This window comes from Nothobranchius furzeri, chromosome 5, assembly GCF_043380555.1.
Source record: "Nothobranchius furzeri strain GRZ-AD chromosome 5, NfurGRZ-RIMD1, whole genome shotgun sequence".
NCBI classification, from domain to species: Eukaryota; Metazoa; Chordata; class Actinopteri; order Cyprinodontiformes; family Nothobranchiidae; genus Nothobranchius; species Nothobranchius furzeri.
In genome coordinates, this window is record NC_091745.1 from 39077823 (window position 1) to 39099449 (window position 21627).

Consider the following 21627-nt stretch of genomic DNA (forward strand, 5'->3'; position numbering starts at 1 on the left):
AATGTGGTGTCTCAGGACCTACAAAAAAGTCTCTTGGAGTCAAGTTCAAAGTCGCACAGGAAGTCGGCCATTTTGGATCAAGTACGCGATTTAGTGGTTTTCGCACACGTTGTTTGGAGAGTGATGCTCCGTCGCCCTTTTCACCAATCTCCTTCAAACTTCTGCTATATACCCTTAAGACATAGGGGAAAAAATTCAACCGTCGGATTTTTCAAAAGTTGAAAGGTGTGGGCGTGGCTAAGCCTCAAACTTTGACCTGTCGCCACGCTACTCTTTTTTTCACAGCTCCCTACTGGACTCCTTTTACCCAATCACCAGGATTCTGTGGCAAACAGCAGTAGACAAGTTGAGGTTACTTGGTCTCCAGTACTGGCAGGTTTTGAAAAAAGGCGGGGCTTTGGGACCATGGCGAAAATCGCCATCACGCCATGGAAATACGTTTGTCTCTCATTTCTTCAGTTATCGTGATATTGCTACGAAACTTCTGGTGAGTGATCCTAGTCTGAGCTCCAAGAGAAATAGACAGCTGAATTTTGTGGGCGTGGCCTATGTTTTGAAATAGCGCCCCCTAGGACCATTTAAACTATTAGCCCCAAGCCATGCTTTGACTGAGGATTACGAAATTTGGTACACTAATGTGGTGTCTCAGGACCTACAAAAAAGTCTCTTGGAGTCAAGTTCAAAGTCGCACAGGAAGTCGGCCATTTTGGATCAAGTACGCGATTTAGTGGTTTTCGCACACGTTGTTTGGAGAGTGATGCTCCGTCGCCCTTTTCACCAATCTCCTTCAAACTTCTGCTATATACCCTTAAGACATAGGGGAAAAAATTTAACCGTCGGATTTTTCAAAAGTTGAAAGGTGTGGGCGTGGCTAAGCCTCAAACTTTGACCTGTCGCCACGCTACTCTTTTTTTCACAGCTCCCTACTGGACTCCTTTTACCCAATCACCAGGATTCTGTGGCAAACAGCAGTAGACAAGTTGAGGTTACTTGGTCTCCAGTACTGGCAGGTTTTGAAAAAAGGCGGGGCTTTGGGACCATGGCGAAAATCGCCATCACGCCATGGAAATACGTTTGTCTCATTTCTTCAGTTATCGTGATATTGCTACGAAACTTCTGGTGAGTGATCCTAGTCTGAGCTCCAAGAGAAATAGACAGCTGAAGTTTGTGGGCGTGGCCTATATTCTTAAATAGCGCCCCCTAGAGCCATTAAAACTTTCAGCCCCAAGCCATGCTTTGACTGAGGATTACGAAATTTGGTACACTAATGTGGGGTCTCAGGACCTACAAAAAAGTCTCTTGGAGCCAAGCGTAAAGTCGCACAGGAAGTCGGCCATTTTGGTGCAAGTACGTGATTTAGTGGTTTTCGCACACATTGTTTGGAGAGTGATGCTCCGTCGCCCTTTTCACCAATCACCTTCAAACTTCTGCAATACACTCTTAAGACATAGGGGAAAAAATTCAACCGTCGGATTTTTCAAAAGTTGAAAGGTGTGGGCGTGGCTAAGCCTCAAACGTTGACCTTTCGCCATTACTTTACTTGACTTAATAACTCCCATGTGCATGATCAGATCTTTTTCGAACTTTGTCTGTGTGATCATTGACCATATCTGTAAACAATGACAATGTGGACAGCTGACATCACCTAAGCCCCGCCCCCTGACTACAGGAATTTATTTTTTATGCTGAAATGCCCATATTTGTCCCCTCTAATTTAGTCAACATGACCCTAAGGTCATGCACTGTCTTCATGATGCTGTAATGACCATTCAGATCTGATAGCTTTCCAGAAAGGGAGGGGCTTTGATGCCATGGCGAATTCTGGCGTAACGCCGTAATCTTAATATTCAATTTAATGGTGAGCTCAGAGGGGATGCTGAGTCAGGGTGAGGTGCAGACTAGGAGGCCATTCGCGGTTTCTGGTGTCGGGGTGGTTGACGTTTCTGTTCTGTCAGACGTGCACTGGTGCGACGGCAGACCGGAGCGGCGCGGAGCTGCGAGGGCCGAACGACGCTGCTTGCAGCTTTAATTAGGCCCGAGCAGCGAAAGCGCTGCGAAGGCCTCTTGTTTTTGCTCTGATTATTATTATTTTTTGTTATTCCGTGCCCCCTTTGAACAGCTTTTTGGGGACCTTAACATACCCCAAAACTCACAATATTTTGCACACTTGTCAGGCCTGGTGAAAAATTTGATATTTTAAAGGTCCCAAAAAAATCGCAAAGAAAATGGCTGAACAGCGCCCCCTACAAAGTGAAAAAAAACCCTCTCCATAAAGCTTAGTTTATCGTACAGTTATGAAATTTGGTACACTTGTAGTACTCAACAGTCCGCACAGAAAAGTCTCTTGCAACCATGGTCAATATCAAACAGGAAGTCGGCCATTTTGGGTTGAAATGGCGATTTTTTGCCGTTTTTGCCGTTTTTAGGGTCCGTCTCTGATTGGATTGCTCGATCATTTTTCGCACGATCGTCTCAAAAATTGTGTAAAATTTCTCAGAAGGGATGGGCGAACAAAATGAGATAAGGATTCTGAGTTTTCGTATATGTTGAAGGGGCGGAGCCAGGCCTCAAAGTTTGACTACTCGCCAAAAAAATTTAAATTGCTATAACTTCATAATTGAATGGAATAGCGTTACCAAACTTTCTGTGGTCATTTGTCATCGACCCACAAAGTAAATTGAATGGTCGGTTGATGACATCACACAAGCCCCGCCCCCTCAGGACCAAAAAGGTCAAGTTTTACTGTGAAAGGTCCCAAATTGCCCCATTTCACTTAATCACCACAAATTTGGAGCTGGTAACTCAAGGCAAGTGGGGGTTGCTTGGCGTCACTTTATGGGAGTTTTCGGCAGAGGGCGGGGCTGTGGCGGCGCGGCGAAGTAAGGCGTACCGCCGTGGCCTTACGTTTGCCTCCCATTTCTTTATTTCTAAAGATGTCGTCACGAAACTTCTTGTGAGTGATCCTAGTCTGGCCCCCCAAAAAATCTGACGTGAAAATCCGGTGGGCGTGGCCAATTTTCTGAAATAGCGCCCCCTAGGACCATTAAAACTGTCAGCCCCAAGCCATGCTTTGACTGAGGATTACGAAATTTGGTACACTAATGTGGTGTCTCAGGACCTACAAAAAAGTCTCTTGGAGCCAAGTGCAAAGTCGCACAGGAAGTCGGCCATTTTGGTCCAAGTGCGCGATTTAGTTGTTTTCGCACACGTTGTTTGGAGAGTGATGCTCCGTCGCCCTTTTCACCAATCTCCTTCAAACTTCTGCTATATACTCTTAAGACATAGGGGAAAAAATTCAACCGTCGGATTTTTCAAAAGTTGAAAGGTGTGGGCGTGGCTAAGCCTCAAACTTTGAACTGTCGCCACGCCACTCTTTTTTTCACAGCTCCCTACTGGACTCCTTTTACCCAAACACCAGGATTCTGTGGCAAACAGCAGTAGACAACTTGAGGTTACTTGGTCTCCAGTACTGGCAGGTTTTGAAAAAAGGCGGGGCTTTGGGAGCATGGCGAAAATCACCATCACGCCATGGAAATACGTTTGCCTCTCATTCCTTAAGTTATCGAGATATCACCTCGAAATTTGTTGTGAGTGATTCTAGTCTGACCCCCAATAGAAATGGACAGCTAAAATTTGTGGGCGTGGCCAATTTTCTGAAATAGCGCCCTCTAGGACCATTAAAACTGCCAGCCCCTAGCCATGCTTTGACTGAGGATTACGAAATTTGGTAAACTAATGTGGAGTCTCAGGACCTACAAAAAAGTCTCTTGGAGCCAAGTCCAAAGGCGCACAGGAAGTCGGCCATTTTGGTACAAGTACGCGATTTAGTTGTTTTGGTACACGTTGTTTGGAGAGTGATGCTCCGTTGCTTTTTTCACCAATCGCTTTCACACTTCTGCTATATACTCTTAAGACGTAGGGGAAAAAATTCAACCGTCGGATTTTTCAAAAGTTGAAAGGTGTGGGCGTGGCTAAGCCTCAAACTTTGACCTGTCGCCACGCCACTCTTTTTTTCACAGCTCCCTACTGGACTCCTTTTACCCAATCAGCAGGAATCTCTGGCAAATAGCAGTAGACAACGTGAGGTCACTTGGTCTCCAGTACTGGCAGGTTTCAAAAAAAGGCGGGGCTTTGGGAGCATGGCGAAAATCGCCATCACGCCATGGAAATACGTTTGCCTCTCATTTCTTCAGTTATCGTGATATCACTACGAAACTTCTGGTGAGTGATCCTAGTCTGACCCCAAGAGAAATAGACAGCTGAAGTTTGTGGGCGTGGCCTATTTCCTTAAATAGCGCCCCCTAGGACCTTTTAAACTAATAGCCCCAAGCCATGCTTTGACTGAGGATTACGAAATTTGGTACACTAATGTGTTGTCTCAGGAAAAAAAGTCTCTTGGAGCCAAGTGCAAAATCGTACAGGAAGTCGGCCATTTTGGTCCAAGTACTCAATTTAGTGGTTTTCGCAGACATTGTTTGGAGTATTATGCCCCATCGTCCTTTTCACCAATTGCCTTCAAACTCCTGCTATATCCTCTTAAGACATAGGGGAAAAAATTCAACCGTCGGATTTTTCAAAAGTTGAAAGGTGTGGGCGTGGCTAACCCTCAAACTTTGACCTTTCGCCATTACATTTCTTGGCTTAATAACTCCCATGTGCATGATCTAATCTATATCAAACTTTGTCTGTGTGATCACTGACCACATCTGAAGACAATGCCAATGTGGACAGCTGACATCCCCTAAGTCCCGCCCTCTACTACAGGAAGTCTATTGTTTTATGGTGAAATGCCCATATTTGTCATGATCTGAAAGCTTTCCAGCGGCCCTAGATAAGTTTAACCTACAATAACTTCAAACAACGTGGTCAGAAAAGCATTACAGTTGGTCTGTGTCATCAGATCCACGAGAGTCGTAAAGGTAGAGTATGCCCTAGTTGTGAGACGTGTAATATAATGGTGTCCTCAGAGGGGATGCTGAGTCAGGGTGAGGTGCGGACGAGGTGATCGTTTGCGGTTTCTGGTGTCGGGGTGGTCGACGTTTCTGTTCCGTGGACGTGCCCTATTGCCCCGGGCTGCCGGCCAGGCCGGAGCGGCGCGGAGCTGCGAGGGCCGAACGACGCTGCTTGCAGCTTTAATTATTTTTTGTTATTCCGTGCCCCCTTTGAACAGCTTTTTGGGGACCTTAACATACCCCAAAACTCACAATATTTTGCACACTTGTCAGGCCTGGTGAAAAATTTGATATTTTAAAGGTCCCGAAAAAATCGCAAAGAAAATGGCTGAACAGCGCCCCCTACAATGTGAAAAAAACACCTCTCCATAAAGCTTAGTTTATCGTACAGTTATGAAATTTGGGACACTTGTAGTACTCAACAGTCCGCACAGAAAAGTCTCTTGCAACCATGGTCAATATCAAACAGGAAGTCCGCCATTTTGGGTTGAAATGGCGATTTTTTGCCGTTTTTGCCGTTTTTAGGGTCCGTTTCTGATTGGATTGCTCGATCATTTTTCGCACGATCGTCTCAAACATTGTGTAAAATTGCTCAGAAGGGATGGGCGAACAAAATGAGATAAGGATTCTGAGTTTTCGTATATGTTGAAGGGGCGGAGCCAGGCCTCGAAGTTTGACTACTCGCCAAAAATATTTAAATTGCTATAACTTCATAACTGAATGGAATAGAGTTACCAAACTTTCTGTGGTCATTCGTCATCCACCCACAAAGTAAATTGAATGGTCGGATGATGACATCACACAAGCCCCGCCCCCTCAGGACCAAAAAGATCAAGTTTTACTGTGAAAGGTCCCAAATTGCCCCATTTCACTTAATCACCACAAATTTGTAGCTGGTAACTCAAGACAAGTGGGGGTTGCTTGGCGTCACTTTATGGGAGTTTTCGGCAGAGGGCGGGGCTGTGGCGGTGCGGCGAATTCAGGCGTACCGCCTTGGCCTTACGTTTGCCTCCCATTTCGTCATTTCCAAAGATATCGTCACGAAACTTCTTGTGAGTGATCCTAGTCCGGCCCCCCAAAAGATCTGATGTGAACATCTGGTGGGCGTGGCCTATTTTCTGAAATAGCGCCCCCTAGGACCATTAAAACTGTCAGCCCCAAGCCATGCTTTGACTGAGGATTACGAAATTTGGTACACTAATGTGGTGTCTCAGGACCTACAAAAAAGTCTCTTGAAGCCAAGTGCAAAGTCGCACAGGAAGTCGGCCATTTTGGTCCAAGTGCGCGATTTAGTGGTTTTCACACACGTTGTTTGGAGAGTGATACTCCGTCGCCCTTTTCACCAATCACTTTCAAACTTCTGCTATATAGTCTTAAGACATAGAGGAAAAAATTCAACCGTCGGATTTTAAATAAGTATAAAAGTGTGGGCGTGGCTAAGCCTCAAACTTTGACCTTTCGCCACGCCACTCTTTTTTTCACAGCTCCTTATTGGACTCATTTTACCCAATCACCAGGAATCTCTGGTAAATAGCAGCAGGCAAGTTGAGGTCACTTGGTCTCCAGTACTGGAAGGTTTTGCAAAAAGGCGGGGCTTTGGGAGCATGGCGAAATTCGCCATCACGCCATGGCAATACGTTTGCCTCTCATTTCTTCAATTATCGTGACATCGCCACAAAATGTCTGGTGAGTGATCCTAGTCTGACCCCCAATAGAAATGGGCATCTGAGATTTGTGGGCGTGGCCTATATTCTGAAATAGCGCCCCCTAGGACCATTAAAACTGTCAGCCCCAAGACAAGGTTTGACTGAGGATTACGAAAATTGGTACACTCATGTAGGGTCTCTGGCCCTACAAAAAAGTCTCTTGGAGCCAAGCGCAATTTCGCACAGGAGGTCGGCCATTTTGGTCCAAGTACTCGATTTAGTGGTTTTCGCACACGTTGTTTGGACATTGATGGCCCGTTGCCCTTTACACCGATCACCTTCAAACTTATGCTATGTACTTTTAAGTCAAAGGGGAAAAAATTCAACCGTCGGATTTTAAATAAGTATAAAGGTGTGGGCGTGGCTAAGCCTCAAACTTTGACCTTTCGCCATGACATTACTTGACTTAATAACTCCCATGTGCATGATCAGATCTAATTCAAACTTTGTCTGTGTGATCACTGACGACATCTCAAGACAACGACAATGTGGACAGCTGACATCACCTAAGCCCCGCCCCCTGACAACAGGAAGTCTATTGTTTTATGGTGAAATGCCCATATTTGTCCCCTCTAATTTAATGAAAATGACACTCAGGTCATACAGTGTCTTCATGATGTTTTAAAGACCATTCAGATCTGATAGCTTTCCAGAAAGGGAGGGGCTTTGATGCCATGGTGAATGCTGGCGTGACGCCATGACCTTACATTTGACTGTAACTTCCACAAACGGCCTCCGATTTGCCCGAAACTGAATATGGCAATGAACAATCATGCCCTTTAGCCAATGAGGCACAAACGGTTGGTGAATGTTATATAATGTCACCAAAGCTGACCTCAATGGGACTTTTCTGTATTTGGTCACAGCGCCACCTAGATAACGTTATCCTTCGATAACTTTAAAAAACATGGTCAGAATAGCATTAAAGTTGGTCACTGTCATCACACCACCAGTGTGGTAAAGATAGAGGATTCCCTAGTGGTGAGACATAAAATATAATGGTGGGCTCAAAGGGGATGCTGAGTCAGGGTGAGTTGCGGACAAGGTGGCCGTTAGCAGTTTCTGGTGTTGGGGTGGTCGACGTTTGTGTTCTGCGGACGTGCCCTGGTGCCCCGGGCTGCCGGCCAGGCCGGAGCGGCGCGGAGCTGCGAGGGCCGAACGACGCTGCTTGCAGCTTTAATTATTATTATTATTTATTATTCCGTGCGCGAAATGAATGGCTTTTTGGGGACCTTAACATACCCCAAAACTCACAATATTTTGCACAATTGTCAGGCCTGGTGAAAAATTTGATATTTTAAAGGTCCCAAAAAAATCGCAAAGAAAATGGCTGAACAGCGCCCCCTACAAAGTGAAAAAAACCCCTCTCCATAAAGCTTAGTTTATCGTACAGTTATGAAATTTGGTACACTTGTAGTACTCAACAGTCCGCACAGAAAAGTCTCTTGCAAGCATGGTCAATATCAAACAGGAAGTCGGCCATTTTGGGATGAAATGGCGATTTTTGGCCGTTTTTGCCGTTTTTAGGGTCAGTCTCTGATTGGATTGCTCGATCAATTTTCGCACGATCGTCTCAAAAATGGTATAAAATTGCTCAGAAGAAATGGCCGAACAAAATGAGACAAGGATTCTGAGTTTTCGTATATGCTGAAGGGGCGGGGCCAGGCCTCGAAGTTTGACTACTCGCCAAAAAAATTAAAACTGCTATAACTTCATAATTGAATGGAATAGAGTTACCAAACTTTCTGTGGTCATTTGTCATCCTCCCACAAAGTAAAATGAATGGTCGGATGATGACATCACACAAGCCCCGCCCCCTCAGGACCAAAAAGGTCAAGTTTTACTATGAAAGGTCCCAAATGGCCCCATTTCACTCAATCCCCACAAATTTGTAACTGTTAACTCAAGACAAGTGGGGGTTGCTTGGCGTCACTTTATGGGAGTTTTCGACAGAGGGCGGGGCTGTGGCGGCGCGGCGAAGTCAGGCGTACCGCCGTGGCCTTACGTTTGCCTCCCATTTCGTCATTTCTAAAAATATCGTCACGAAACTTCTTGTGAGTGATCCTAGTCCGGCCCCTCAAAAGAACTGATGTGAACATCCGGTGGGCGTGGCCTATTTTCTGAAATAGCGCCCCCTAGGACCATTAAAACTATCAGCCCCAAGCCATGCTTTGACTGAGGATTACGAAATTTGGTACACTAATGTGGTGTCTCAGGACCTACAAAAAAGTCTCTTGGACCCAAGTGCAAAGTCGTACAGGAAGTCGGCCATTTTGGTCCAAGTACGCGATTTAGTGGTTTTCGCACACGTTGTTTGGAGAGTGATGCTCCGTCGTCCTTTTCACCAATCTCCTTCAAACTTCTGCCATATGCTCTTAAGACATCGGGGAAAAAATTCAACCGTCGGATTTTTCAAAAGTTGAAAGGTGTGGGCGTGGCTAAGCCTCAAACTTTGACCTTTCGCCACGCCACTCTTTTTTTCACAGCTTCCTATTGGACTCCTTTTACCCAATCACCAATAATCTCTGGCAAATAGCAGTAGACAACTTGAGGTCACTTGGTATCCAGTACTGGCAGGTTTCGAGTAAAGGCGGGGCTTTGGCAGCATGGCGAAAATCACCATCACGCCATGGAAATACGTTTGCCTCTCATTTCTTCAGTTATTGTGATAGCGCTACGAAACTTCTTGTAAGTGATCCTTGTCTGACCCCCAAGAGACAAACATAGCTGAAATTTGTGGGCGTGGCCTATTTTCTTAAATAGCGCCCCCTAGGACCATTTAAACTAATAGCCCCAAGCCATGCTTTGACTGAAGATTACGAAATTTGGTACACTAATGTGGGGTCTCAGGACCTACAAAAAAGTCTCTTGGAGCCAAGCGTAAAGTCGCACAGGAAGTCAGCCATTTTGGTCCAAGTACGCGATTTAGTGGTTTTCGCACACGTTGTTTGGAGAGTGATGCTCCGTCGCCCTTTTCACCAATCACTTTCAAACTTCTACTATATACTCTTAAGACGTAGGGGAAAAAATTCAACCGTCGCATTTTTCAAAAGTTGAAAGGTGTGGGCGTGGCTAAGTCTCAAACTTTGACCTTTCGCCATTACTTTACTTGACTTAATAACTCCCATGTGCAAGATCAGATCTTTTTCAAACTTTGTCTGTGTGATCATTGACCATATCTGTAAAAAATGACAATGTGGACAGCTGACATCACCTAAGCCCCGCCCCCTGACCACAGGAAGTCTATTTTTTTATGCTGAAATGCCCATATTTGTCCCCTCTAATTTAGTCAACAAGACACCAAGGTCATGCACTGTCTTCATGATGCTGTATTGACCATTCAGATCTGATAGCTTTCCAGAAAGGGAAGGGCTTTGATGCCATGGCGAATTCTGGCGTAACGCCGCACCCTTACAATTCAATTTAATGGTGAGCTCAGAGGGGATGCTGAGTAAGGGTGAGGTGCGGACTAGGAGGCCATTTGCGGTTTCTAGTGTCGGGGCGGTTGACGTTTCTGTTCTGCCAGACGTGCCCTGGTGCCCCGGGCTGTCGGCCAGGCCGGAGCGGCGCGGAGCTGCGAGGGCCGAACGACGCTGCTTGCAGCTTTAATTTACTTTGTCATGTAAAACAATTAAAACACCTAATACTTAAATTTATAGATCATTAAATCATTTTATTTCATGGAAAATAGTCAATTTAACATGTCAAAACTAAATTTCTAAACATTAGCTTAGTGTTGCTAACCTTACCATCAATTGATAACTCAACCGTTTGGTTGAGCATGTTTTAGAAAATGTATTCTGAATTGATTACAGTTATTTTCTGGTATCAAATGACATAATAACGTTCTGCAAATACTATGACATGATTTTACAGTGGAAAAATGTACTTACCTTCACAATTTTTTGCCAAAACAGTCCACGTGTCCAGAGTGATTTTTTTGTTTCTGATTTCCTGGTGGGAGCACTGCAGATGAGGCCTGCAATTTCCTGACACAGTGCCATCTAGTGGATTTTTTTAGTACAACATAACTCAACCAAGTGGTAGAGATGGCTCAATAAGGTTAAGTTAAGTTAAATAATCCTGTCCATTAAACATGGTGTCTCAAAATATGCTATACCAAATGGTTGAGCAGGCAGTCCGCTAAAGATACTAAGAAAAATAGCTAAAACAAGTACAATATGCACCATGCATGCAATAAAAACAAAAACATTACAAAATACAATAAATAATATCAATAGAGTTGATTTTTCTGTCCATTCAGGGTTCTAACAGCCCAGGGAAAGAAACTCTTCCTCAGTCTGTCGGTCCTGCAGCTGAGGGATCTGAACCTTTTCCCAGAGGGCAGCATGGCAAAAAGGTAGTGGTTTGGGTGGTAAATGTCCCTGGAGATGGTCCTTGCTCTAGTGAGACACCTCTGCAGGGCGATAGTGTCCAAGGAGGGAAGGGTGCATCCAATCACCTTTTCCGCCGCTCTAATGACCCTCTGGTATCTGTTTTTATCAGCTACTGTGCACCCCGCGTACCACACAGGGATAGCGTAAGTCATCACGCTCTCAATGACTGCTCGATAAAAAGACACCAAGAGGTTGGTCTGCAGCCTGTTCCACTTCAGGACCCTCAGGAAGTGCAGCCGCTGTTGTGCTTTTTTGACCAAGGCAGTGGTATTGATTGTCCATGACAGATCCTCAGAGATGTAAATCCCGAGAAACTTAAAGGAGGGAACTCTCTCCACCTCAGCTCCTTTAATGCAGAGAGGGCGGGGGGCATCCTTACTCCTTCGGAAGTCAATAACCATCTCCTTGGTCTTCTTGATGTTAAGAGAGAGGTTGTGATCATCACACCATTCTGATAAATGGCAAACCTCATCTCTGTATGCTGCGTCATCGTTGTTATGGATAAGACCTACAAGAGTGGTGTCATCTGCAAACTTCATGATCTTATTAGAGCGATGAATAGGAATGCAGTCATGGGTGTAGATGGTGAACAGCAGGGGGCTTAGCACACAGCCCTGAGGGGAACCAGTGCTGAGCATCAGAGTGGATGACCACTTGTCACCAAACCTGACAGCGTGTGGGCGATTGGTGAGGAAAGCTTTGATCCAGCCACAGGTGGTAGGGGGAGGTTCAGGTTAATCAACTTAGCTACAAGGATGTTTGGGATTATGGTATTAAAAGCAGAGCTAAAATCAATAAAAAGCATTCTAACGGAGGTGCCGGGGTTCTCCAGATGTTGCAAAGAGGAGTGGAGAGCATTAGATACGGCATCCTCAGTAGACTTGTTTGCTTTATATGCAAACTGGCAGGGATCCATGCTGGGTGGGAGGAAGTCCTTGATATGTTTTTGCACCAGCTTCTCAAAGCACTTGGTCACCACCGGTGTGAGTGCTATGGGTCTGTAATCATTGAGACTGTTGATTGTAGTAGACTTGGGGAGTGGGACTATTGTTGTTGATTTCAAACAATATGGAACCATAGCTTCAGACAAGGAGCGATTGAATAATTTGGTGAATACCATGGACAGCTGTTCTGCGCAGTTCTTCAGCACCTTGCCAGGAATACCATCAGGACCAGCCGCTTTCCTCTGATGAACAGCCCTGAACACGGTGCGAACCTGTTGTTCTTGAAGTGTGAGTATTTGTGTATCTGAACCAAACTCAGCAGGTGATGTTATAGGAGTGATGTTAGTTGTGGGGAAGCTGGTATTCTCAAAACGAGCAAAGAAATAGTTGAGTTCTTTGGCTAATGAAGCTCCTATTTCAGTGCTAGATCTGCTGTCCTTGTATTTGGTAATATGTCTCAGTCCTTCCCAGACCCTCCTTGGGTTGCTGGCAGACAGATGTTGCGACAGCTTTTTGGTGTAGCTCACTTTAGCCTCCTTGATTCCCTTTTTAAGATCAGTCCTTGCCCGCCAGTCCTTGGCCTGGTCTCCTGACGCGTATGCAGCATTACGTGCCTTTAACAGTACCCTGACCTTACTCGTCATCCAGGGTTTACAGTTGGGGTAGATCCGAACCTGCTTGTGAATGATAACAGTGTCCATGCAATGTTTGATATAGCAGAGCACAGTATCTGTGTAAATTTGGAGATCCTCGTTTTCAAAAATGCTCCATTCTGTATGAGCAAAACGGTCCTGCAGTTGAGCCAAGGCTTCATCTGTAAGAGTATTAATGGTTTTAATAATTGGCCTTGTTCTTTTTTTCAGTGGTATGTATGCAGGTAGGAGGAGCAGAGAGAGATGATCTGACTTTCCAAGTGGGGGAGAGAAACGGATTTATAAGCCTGTTTAATATTTGTGTAAACATGATCCAAGATGTTGTTTCCTCTCGTGGGGCATTTCACATGTTGGACCAATTTAGGCAGCACAGTTCTCAAACACGCTTTATTGAAATCCCCTGCTATAATGTGTACTCCTTCAGGATATGTTTGCTGCTGTTCACTGATTTTATAATATAAATGATCAAGGGCTAGACTGACATTGGCATCCGGTGGTATATAAACTGCTGTTATCATCACAACAGTTAGTTCCCTAGGCAGATAAAACGGTCTACACGTGACAGATATCGTCTCTACATCTGGTGAGCAGAATGTAGCAGAGATCCTGCTGTTCGTACACCAGTTGTTGTGTGTGTAGATACACAAACCTCCTCCTCTGCGTTTTCCAGCTGAAGCTTTCCTGTCGCTACGGTGTAGAGTGCGGCCCGGTAGTTGCACTGACGCATCAGGAATGTCCTCTCGTAACCAGGACTCCGTCACGACCAGAACGCAGCAGTCCCGAGTGAGTGAATGAGCTGTGAGTAGTAAATCTAATTCGTCGATTTTGTTGACAATAGATCGTGAGTTGGTCAGGAAAATGCTTGGGAGTGGTGGTTTAAATGGCTGCCTCTTTAGTCTGGCTTGCAGACCAGACCGGCAATCCCGCTTTTGTTTGCGTTCCTTCCGCCTCCTACGACGCGTAACTGAGCCAACAACGATCCACGGAGCGTCCAATGGCCTCGCTATAATCGGAGGGATGTTGTGGGAGCTTTGATACTCCTTTGTCATGGGCATCCGGCAGTTGTATCCGATGCTGTATAGTTCCCCTCGGTCATACGTGAGTTTCGCTCCGCAATAGTCCATAATAAAACATAAAAAGACGACACAAAACATGGTAAAAAGCCTAAGTGAAGAGCTCAGAGCCGCTGCGTCTGTGCGCGCCGCCATCTTTCCTCGTAAACACGTTTACATTTTCTGGATATAAACCCACCGTTAATGGATATAAACTCATACTGAAAATTAAATCAATGATCAATGATTTGATTTTCTCATCTTCTTTTCTGCAGTTCAACCACCAGCTCATTAGTTCCAAGCAGTTTGTAAAGTTGGCAAGAAAAGCCACTCTGAAGGACTGGAGGAGGGCCATCAGAATGGGAGGCTGATGCTCAGGTACATCTCTGAAACATTAATGTCACCTCCTCCTGCCGTCTCCTCTAGGATCTCTTATTGCTGTCGTGTCGAGGTTAACGTGCCGTACACATCAGCCTCTTCCTTTCATGTGATTCTCATCATGTCGGTTTCCGCTGCACACCAGAGGGGGAGAGTAATCTCAGCTCTGATGATAGAAGCATCAAACGGTTCACCTGTAAGCGATGCATCTCACCTCTTTATCATGTCAGCACTTGTTGTTGATGTTCGTCTGAGGTAATACACAAAACTCAACAGGCAGTATCTGCTGTTTTCATCTCCTTTCCTCTCGAGGCCCGATCGACGAGCTCTGCCACAAACACGGGGAGGCTGTTAGGGTTGTTCAGCACATTCATCCCCTCAGCTGCTGCAAAGCAACGGGCCTCTCTCAGATGCTTTGCTTGTTGGTTTATTTTAACCTGCCTGTCCTCCTTGCAGGAAAATGATGGACTCTGGCCAGATCGACTTCTACCAGCATGAATCTATATGCAGCCACACCTGCCGCAGCGCTAAACCTGATGTCCTGCTCAACACGCCGACTCCTTCGGGGAGCCCGCTGTCATGCCTGTCATGTCTGGCTCTGACCCTGCTGGAGGACGTATGCTTTTCCTGATAGGTAGGTTTCAGCTGACTTTCACACTAGCCGTCTTTGTTGTCCCACGTGCGTTTAAACTGCAGTCACATCGGTAAGACGACAAACCAAAAAGTCTGGAAGCTGCTTCGAAAGGAACATTTCCAGTGATTCTTCCTTTTTCTTTAATGAAATGATGACCAAAAGCTGAAATGAACAGAAGCAATTCTCTCCAGCAGCTCAGTGCTAACATGTCACAGTATCTTCGTCATCAGACAGTTCATCATCATCAACATGGCTCAAGCAGGGGCGGATTTAGGATTGAAAAAGATCCAGGGCGTAGCCCAGATTTTAACTTACACGTTTGGATCCACTTAATGATGACAAAAAGCACCAGATTACACTTATGAACTGATATAATAAATATATCGTTAACTTCTATACAGGAATATGAAAACAAATCCTCTCTTGGACACCACAGTAAGATCTGAGCCACGTCTATGCGGTAATGCTCAGATTTATTCATATCTCAAGAAAAGGAAAAATTCACTGAAATAATTAGAAACTCAAAATATGAACGAAAAATTGTTAAATTCTTATAAAGCAAAAGTAATTAAAATTGGAAAGCTTTATTGTCTTTGTACAACAACCCAATATGCTGCCGGCACAACGATAACACAATGGTGCAGGTCCGAATATTTGTGTAAGATGAGTAACTGAAAAGGAAATAAATGTGTGTTCAGAGTAGTGATCACTTGCAGGGGTGTCAAACTCAAACTCACACGGGGCCGAAATGAAACTCTGGGACGGAGTCGAGGGCCAAACTTAATATTTTTTGAAAAAGTGATGGCAAATTTGCACATTTTCTTTATCAACATGTATGCAATTTTGAACCTTTAAATTTGGAAACAAACATTTCTGCATTAACACTGAATGTGGAATAACCAAATTACACACGAGTAAGTCAGTTTTAAATAAAATGCATCAGTGGTATTCATTACTTGTGGTATAATCAGCATTTTTAAAATCTATTCAGGATTTATGTTTTCTTGTTTATTCATTTTTCTTATTTTTTATTCTCCTTTTTTTCTCCTGTAATAAGTGTCATCGCTGCTGTGACATCTAGCTTTCCCCACTGAGGAACAATAAAGGGATTTTCTATTCTATTCATCTATCTGCAGCCTTTCCACTTCCTGTTTACTGTAGGTTAAATCTTTTCTCACGGGCCAACAACAAAATAAAATATCATTTTATCTTAAATGAAAATGCAACATCTCACCTGTTAACTTTCATGTTTTGGAGCAGAAAAAAGAGCATAAAACCAACATATTTAAAGCTCAGTTTGCTCCACTGGTTTACTGTGATGCTCACCTGTTCCAGCCAGATACCTGCATCATGGGGTTGATCTGAGCTGAGGAGGAGACTCCTGTTGTTTTGTTCATCTTCATCATAATAATGACAACATTAGATGACAACAGGTGCTCACATAGGTTTGTGCTGATGAACATGTCTGAGCAGCTTGACCACGTTGTTGTGTGTCTGGGAGGAAACACAACGACAGAGCCGTGCTGGTTTGAGCGTGTCGCTGCTCGCTGGAGTTATATCGGCTCTGTCTGGACGTCAGTTAGAAAACTTTCTCTTTCAGTCGTGAACACATTACTGAGCGGCTAGAATCTCTGTTTCTGGGCTTCAACATCAGAAAACAGCTGAGTGAACTCAGCGCTGAGTGAGAGGAGTGTTTAGTTGGTCCGAGACGGCGGAGCTGCAGACACCGGCAGCAGACACTGGAAAAAACACAAAGGAGGGGGCGCGTCGGCTCCGCGCTAACGCCGCAAAGCATCATGGGAGTTGAAGTATTTGCGGTAAAATCGGCCAGCGGGCCAGTTTTAATATATTTTTGATATTTATCTCGCGGGCCACATAAAAATGCTTCGCGGGCCACATCTGGCCCGTGGGCCTTGTGTCTGACATATGTGACTTAGGGAAAGACACTGTTCTTGATCCTAGAAATAAAATATTGCTTTTGAATTGTGGTTGAGAAGAATATTTCAAAAAACAAACAAAAGTGTCCCAGAAAGCCTAGAACACTTTAGTAATGAGCTGTGGGTCAAACACCTGTTACAACCCCGACATGAGAAGTTAAATGTGAAGGAGAGGGTAACATAAGAAACATGACAGCTGCTGACGTCTGATCGAGTCGCAGAAATCATTTGGCTGCAGTGGTCGCCCCAAACAACAAATCTATTTATGGGTTCTATCATGCTTATCTTTGAAATATCACTTTTCAACCACAACTCAAATTAAATCTCAGGGTTTTCCTTAAGTTAAAATTTACTTTTCTGATTTTAAACACATTTCAGTGACAGCTGTTGTGTTTTTCTTTCTTGGGAGAGCAGGAAAAACAACTAAAAGTATGAAATTCAAATAGGTATTTTATAAATTTTATTTTAATATATATGTTGTGTTAGGTCCCTGTATGACCGGTGCCAGAGCTTGGTCCGCATTGCCGGCAGGAAGTCGAGCTCGTTCCCAGTGAGAGTTGGACTCCGCCAAGGCTGCCCTTTGTCACCGATTCTGTTCATGACCTTTATGGACAGGATTTCTAGGCGCAGCCAAGGTGTGGAGGGGATTTGTTTTGGTGGCCTGAGGGTCAGGCCTCTGCTTTTTGCAGATGATGTGGTCCTGTTGGCTTTAGGTTTGTCATCTGCTGCTTATTGTATATTGTAGCGTTATGGATTTATGTTCTTTTATTAAAGAGAAACCATGCTACGTATTAATTCGGAATATTAATTTTAATAAATCAATAACCAAATTTTATATTGTTCAGAAGACTCAAAGGTTGTTTTCATCCATAAACTGCCGATAATATCTGAGTGTCTGTGTTTCAGTTCAATGAGGAAACAAGTTTGAAGGATTAACAGTTTTAATTCTTCAAGTTAAACTAATGATTTTGAAAATTGACAAACAGGAAATAACAATCACATTGGCAACTTTGTGGGACAATCTTTTAACAGTTTATATGCTGTTCTTGCTCAAATAGACCTTCTGGTGAATTTATGAAGATTGAGAATGTTGTGACATGAATGCGTGTGTGAGTCTGATTTTGCTTCAGGAAGAAACAGGTGTCTGAGTGAAGTGATGGTTTGGATAAACTTAGGTCTTATCAGAGAACTGCATCAAACGCTAAAACCGTGCTCTGTCTCACCGAACTCTTGTGGACCCTCTTTCGGATCCGGGCCGTGGAGGATGTTGTGGTTCATCCAGATGACACCGGCGGCTGACAGGAGACGTAGGTGTCGAACGGAACCGGTCCAGAGTTGTCCTTGGTACACGTGGATGGTAGAGCGTTTTATCGATGCGCTTTCTTAAGTTAATTCACTCAGAAATCAAAAGACTCGGTAATGAGTCTTCGTTAGAAGTCGCGATTCAGCTATTCTGCCTGGCTTGGCAGAAACAGCGTGAAAGGGGGGAAGAACGAGTCAACAGGCTCTGCCCCCCCTTTGGTTTTCAGGTCTGTTCTTTCCCGTTGTCCAACACGAACTGCATCATAAAACTGAAAACTTACCAAAAACCTCTCTTCTCAAAGCAAAACATGTGCGTCATCAAATGTGTCTGGAGTTTACTGTGGGCAGATGTGTGTGGGTGTGTGTGAATGTTTGTGTGCTTGAGTGTGAAGGTCAGTACCACACATTCAACATTATCTACTTAAGTGTGGATTCATTAATCCATTATAATTACCCCAAAGCATAATAGTCATTCATTTGATTAAACACATTTATAATGAGCAAAATGATAATGGTTATTTTAACATTAAAATCAAGAAAAAGAAGTTTAAACTTTATGTTTTGACTTGGTCTGGGTACAACTCATGTAAACACATCTTCTGGTAGACTGCAGGTGGCAGATGTTATGGTTTCCTCCCAGACTCGCTGGCGTTCAGGTCTTAATCTGTGGGTGAAAGTTCTCAGCGACCCAGCTATGACCCAGCTGCGTCCAACACCACCATTGTGACAGAAAACCCATATTTCCTCACGTTACAATATTTAGCAGTTGTTGCATTGATCTCATTTTCTCTGCCAAACATCACTCTAGTTATGCTTTATCAATGCAAATTTTGAAGTGAACATATGAAGCAGGAATGCTAATGATACATGTATGCTAACGTTCCAATGAGCATTGCCCATTGCTGATGTCACACTTCTCACAGCCACAGAGGTTTGACCTCTTCGATGCAGCGAGCCCTCTGAATCGGCAGCTTGTGGAAAGTTCCCGTCCTCAAAAAGTTGCTGACCTCAGTCTCGTCCATTTAAATGGCCACTGACAGCAGCTGACATTTCCAGGTGTGACTGCTGCTGTCCAGGGTCGGCACTTTGATTTAAGGGCTTTTAAAGGTGACCTGATTAGGCTTTTCTCCAGGTGGACCTCAGTCAGGAAAAAGGCTCCTGGTGAGGTAGCGTGCGGCCGATTGGAGCGCGTTGCTGACCGTGCTGTTTCACTCATCATTGAGCTTAGAAAAAAACCAACAAATCTCAGCAAGAATCCTTCAGAGGCTTCCTACTTTACAGAACAGAGTCTATTTATAGTGGTTCACCACAACAAAGAATAAACAGACTCACGTAGTTGGAATGTTTTCCTCAGAAGCTGGACTGAGGTTTCTGCGAACACTGACCTGCATTTGTTCATTTCTGCTGAGACATTTAGAAGGTCAGACAGTTCATCTGTCTAATTTACAAAAATTGTGTTTCTGTTATGCCCAGATTTAAAGTAATATTATATTCTCCTTCAAACCCGTCCTGCCCTCCTTTCTTTCATCTTCCTAACCCATTTTCACACATTTAATATCCTCTCTTGAAAAACTGATCCTCCACTTTTTTAAATGTATTTTTATATATATTTTCCTCTACCCTTGACATATTTTTCTGTCTTTTACTCTCCCCTTTATTACTCTGTCAAAGCATCCTCTCTCCTCAGATCTCACTGTGCGATGTCACTGTCTCTACCCCTCCACCTTATTTATGCTTGATATTTATCTCTAGTGTGTTCCTTTTGATTGTATGCTCACTCATATTACATCTTTGTTAATGGTGTGTTTATTTAAAACACAGCTCCATTTCAGGGTCTTGTAATTCCTAGAAGCTGACACTGGGCTGATGGGGAAGGTTCTGTCTGGTCTCCGGAATAAACCATTGGTGTCTCTTAAGCAGGTGGAGCTTCGCAATGAGAAGGTCAGCCTGCTGGAGGGAGGTGAGGTCCCTCAGGGGGAGTTTTTTGTTACTAGAAAAAAATCATGTTGATTCGAGTCAATTGTAGGATTGTTATAGAGAAGAGTGAAACATGTAAACATGAAACGTGAAGATTTCTGAAGTATTTCTAAAAGGAGCCAAAGAAATACCATCCAAAATCCAACATAAATGCATCCCAAAAATAATTCAGAATGTATAAATGTCTCAGCGGATACAAAGCCTGATTATTACACATAAACTGTAAAAAAAGCAACTGAAACCAGAAAATCAACAAAAATGTTAACGCTGCTGTCAGTTAGGGTTAGGATCGCCATGGTAACCACAAACCTAGAAATCCTAGAAAACCTAGAAATCCTCAAGCAGGTGTTGTGGAACAGGAACTGGAAAGTCATGAAAACATTTTTAAACCTCAAGTGTTGAAACGGTTTCTCCATCACATTCATTCTGTGTGTCTACACTAGAGTCTGAAGTCTTCCATCGTTGTGAAGCACTGCAAACAAAATTCTTAGCACGCCGCTCATGATGGAGCCACATATTCTGATATATTTTTCCAAGTATTTTTTCTTTTCGTTCCAAAGGAGATACAAGCTGAGAATCTTGACAGAAACAGAAGATTAATGAATGAATATCAATGAGGGTGGTTCTGTGCCTGCTCTCATCATAGTCATTATTCAAGCTTTACAATGTGTTTCTTTAGTTGTGTTAGATGTTCTCGTTCTTCATTCCTTGTGTGAGATGTTTAGGCTTTGGGACTCAATGAAACAAGCTGTGGACCAGAGGTGCTGCCCAAATCAAGAGAGCAAAATCCATAACAGTGTTTACACACACACCACACACACACACACACACACACACACACACACACACACACACACACACACACACACACACACACACACACACACACACACACACACACACACACACACACACAAGCCAATCAGAGGTGAGATGTCCAAATATCAGAATAAAAAGACTCCAATTCCTGTCGTCTGAAGCTACTTTCTCCTCTGATGTGGCTCACTTCTAGTTCCTGAAACAGGTCCACCGGTGCGTTACGTTATCCCCCAGAGTACGACTTACAAGTCCTTCATTTCTACCAGAGACCACTGCAAATGCATTACTGTAATTAAACAATTAATCCACACCATTAACCACATATCCCACCCAGCATCTCTACCAGGCCATTTCTGAGTCCATACCACAGTTCAGGTACTTGGTTGGTTCCTAAAACGACCCAGAAAGTTGTCCATTTGGGTGGGGACATGCACATGCTGCAAAGTTCTGGTAAAATGACTCAGAAGTTCCAGTAGTGGAAACAGGGGGGCTGCCAGAGATTTTGGGCCCAATGAAAAAGCATCAAGTTGGGCCCCCTGGGGGCTCGTCCATAGCTGGAGCTGGGGTTCCACCCTCCCAGATTCGAAGGGAGAAAAAATATATAATATATATACTTTATATTAGTGTTTCAGTTTTGCTTAATTATATAGGTCTACATGCATTCTTACTTATCATTTTCACCAGCTGTCTCTCATTAAACAGTGAATTTCCTTCAACAGAATTAGCAACATCACTGCTAAAAAAAGCAGGAAATGCACATGATGAAAGGTGTTAATCTCCTTTTCCCTTTAACTCCCTTAAAATGTGTTTATTTATTCTAAAATTTTATTTGACGATAAAATTCAAATTTGGATATCTAATTAAATTTCCATGTTG

General features: G+C 43.8%; 1 pseudogene; it reads left to right on the top strand.

The window, feature by feature from the left end:
* LOC139070185 (glucocorticoid modulatory element-binding protein 1-like) overlaps nt 1-21145 on the top strand; it is a 214411-nt pseudogene extending 193266 nt beyond the window's left edge.
* Nucleotides 21146-21627: the final 482 nt, after the last annotated feature.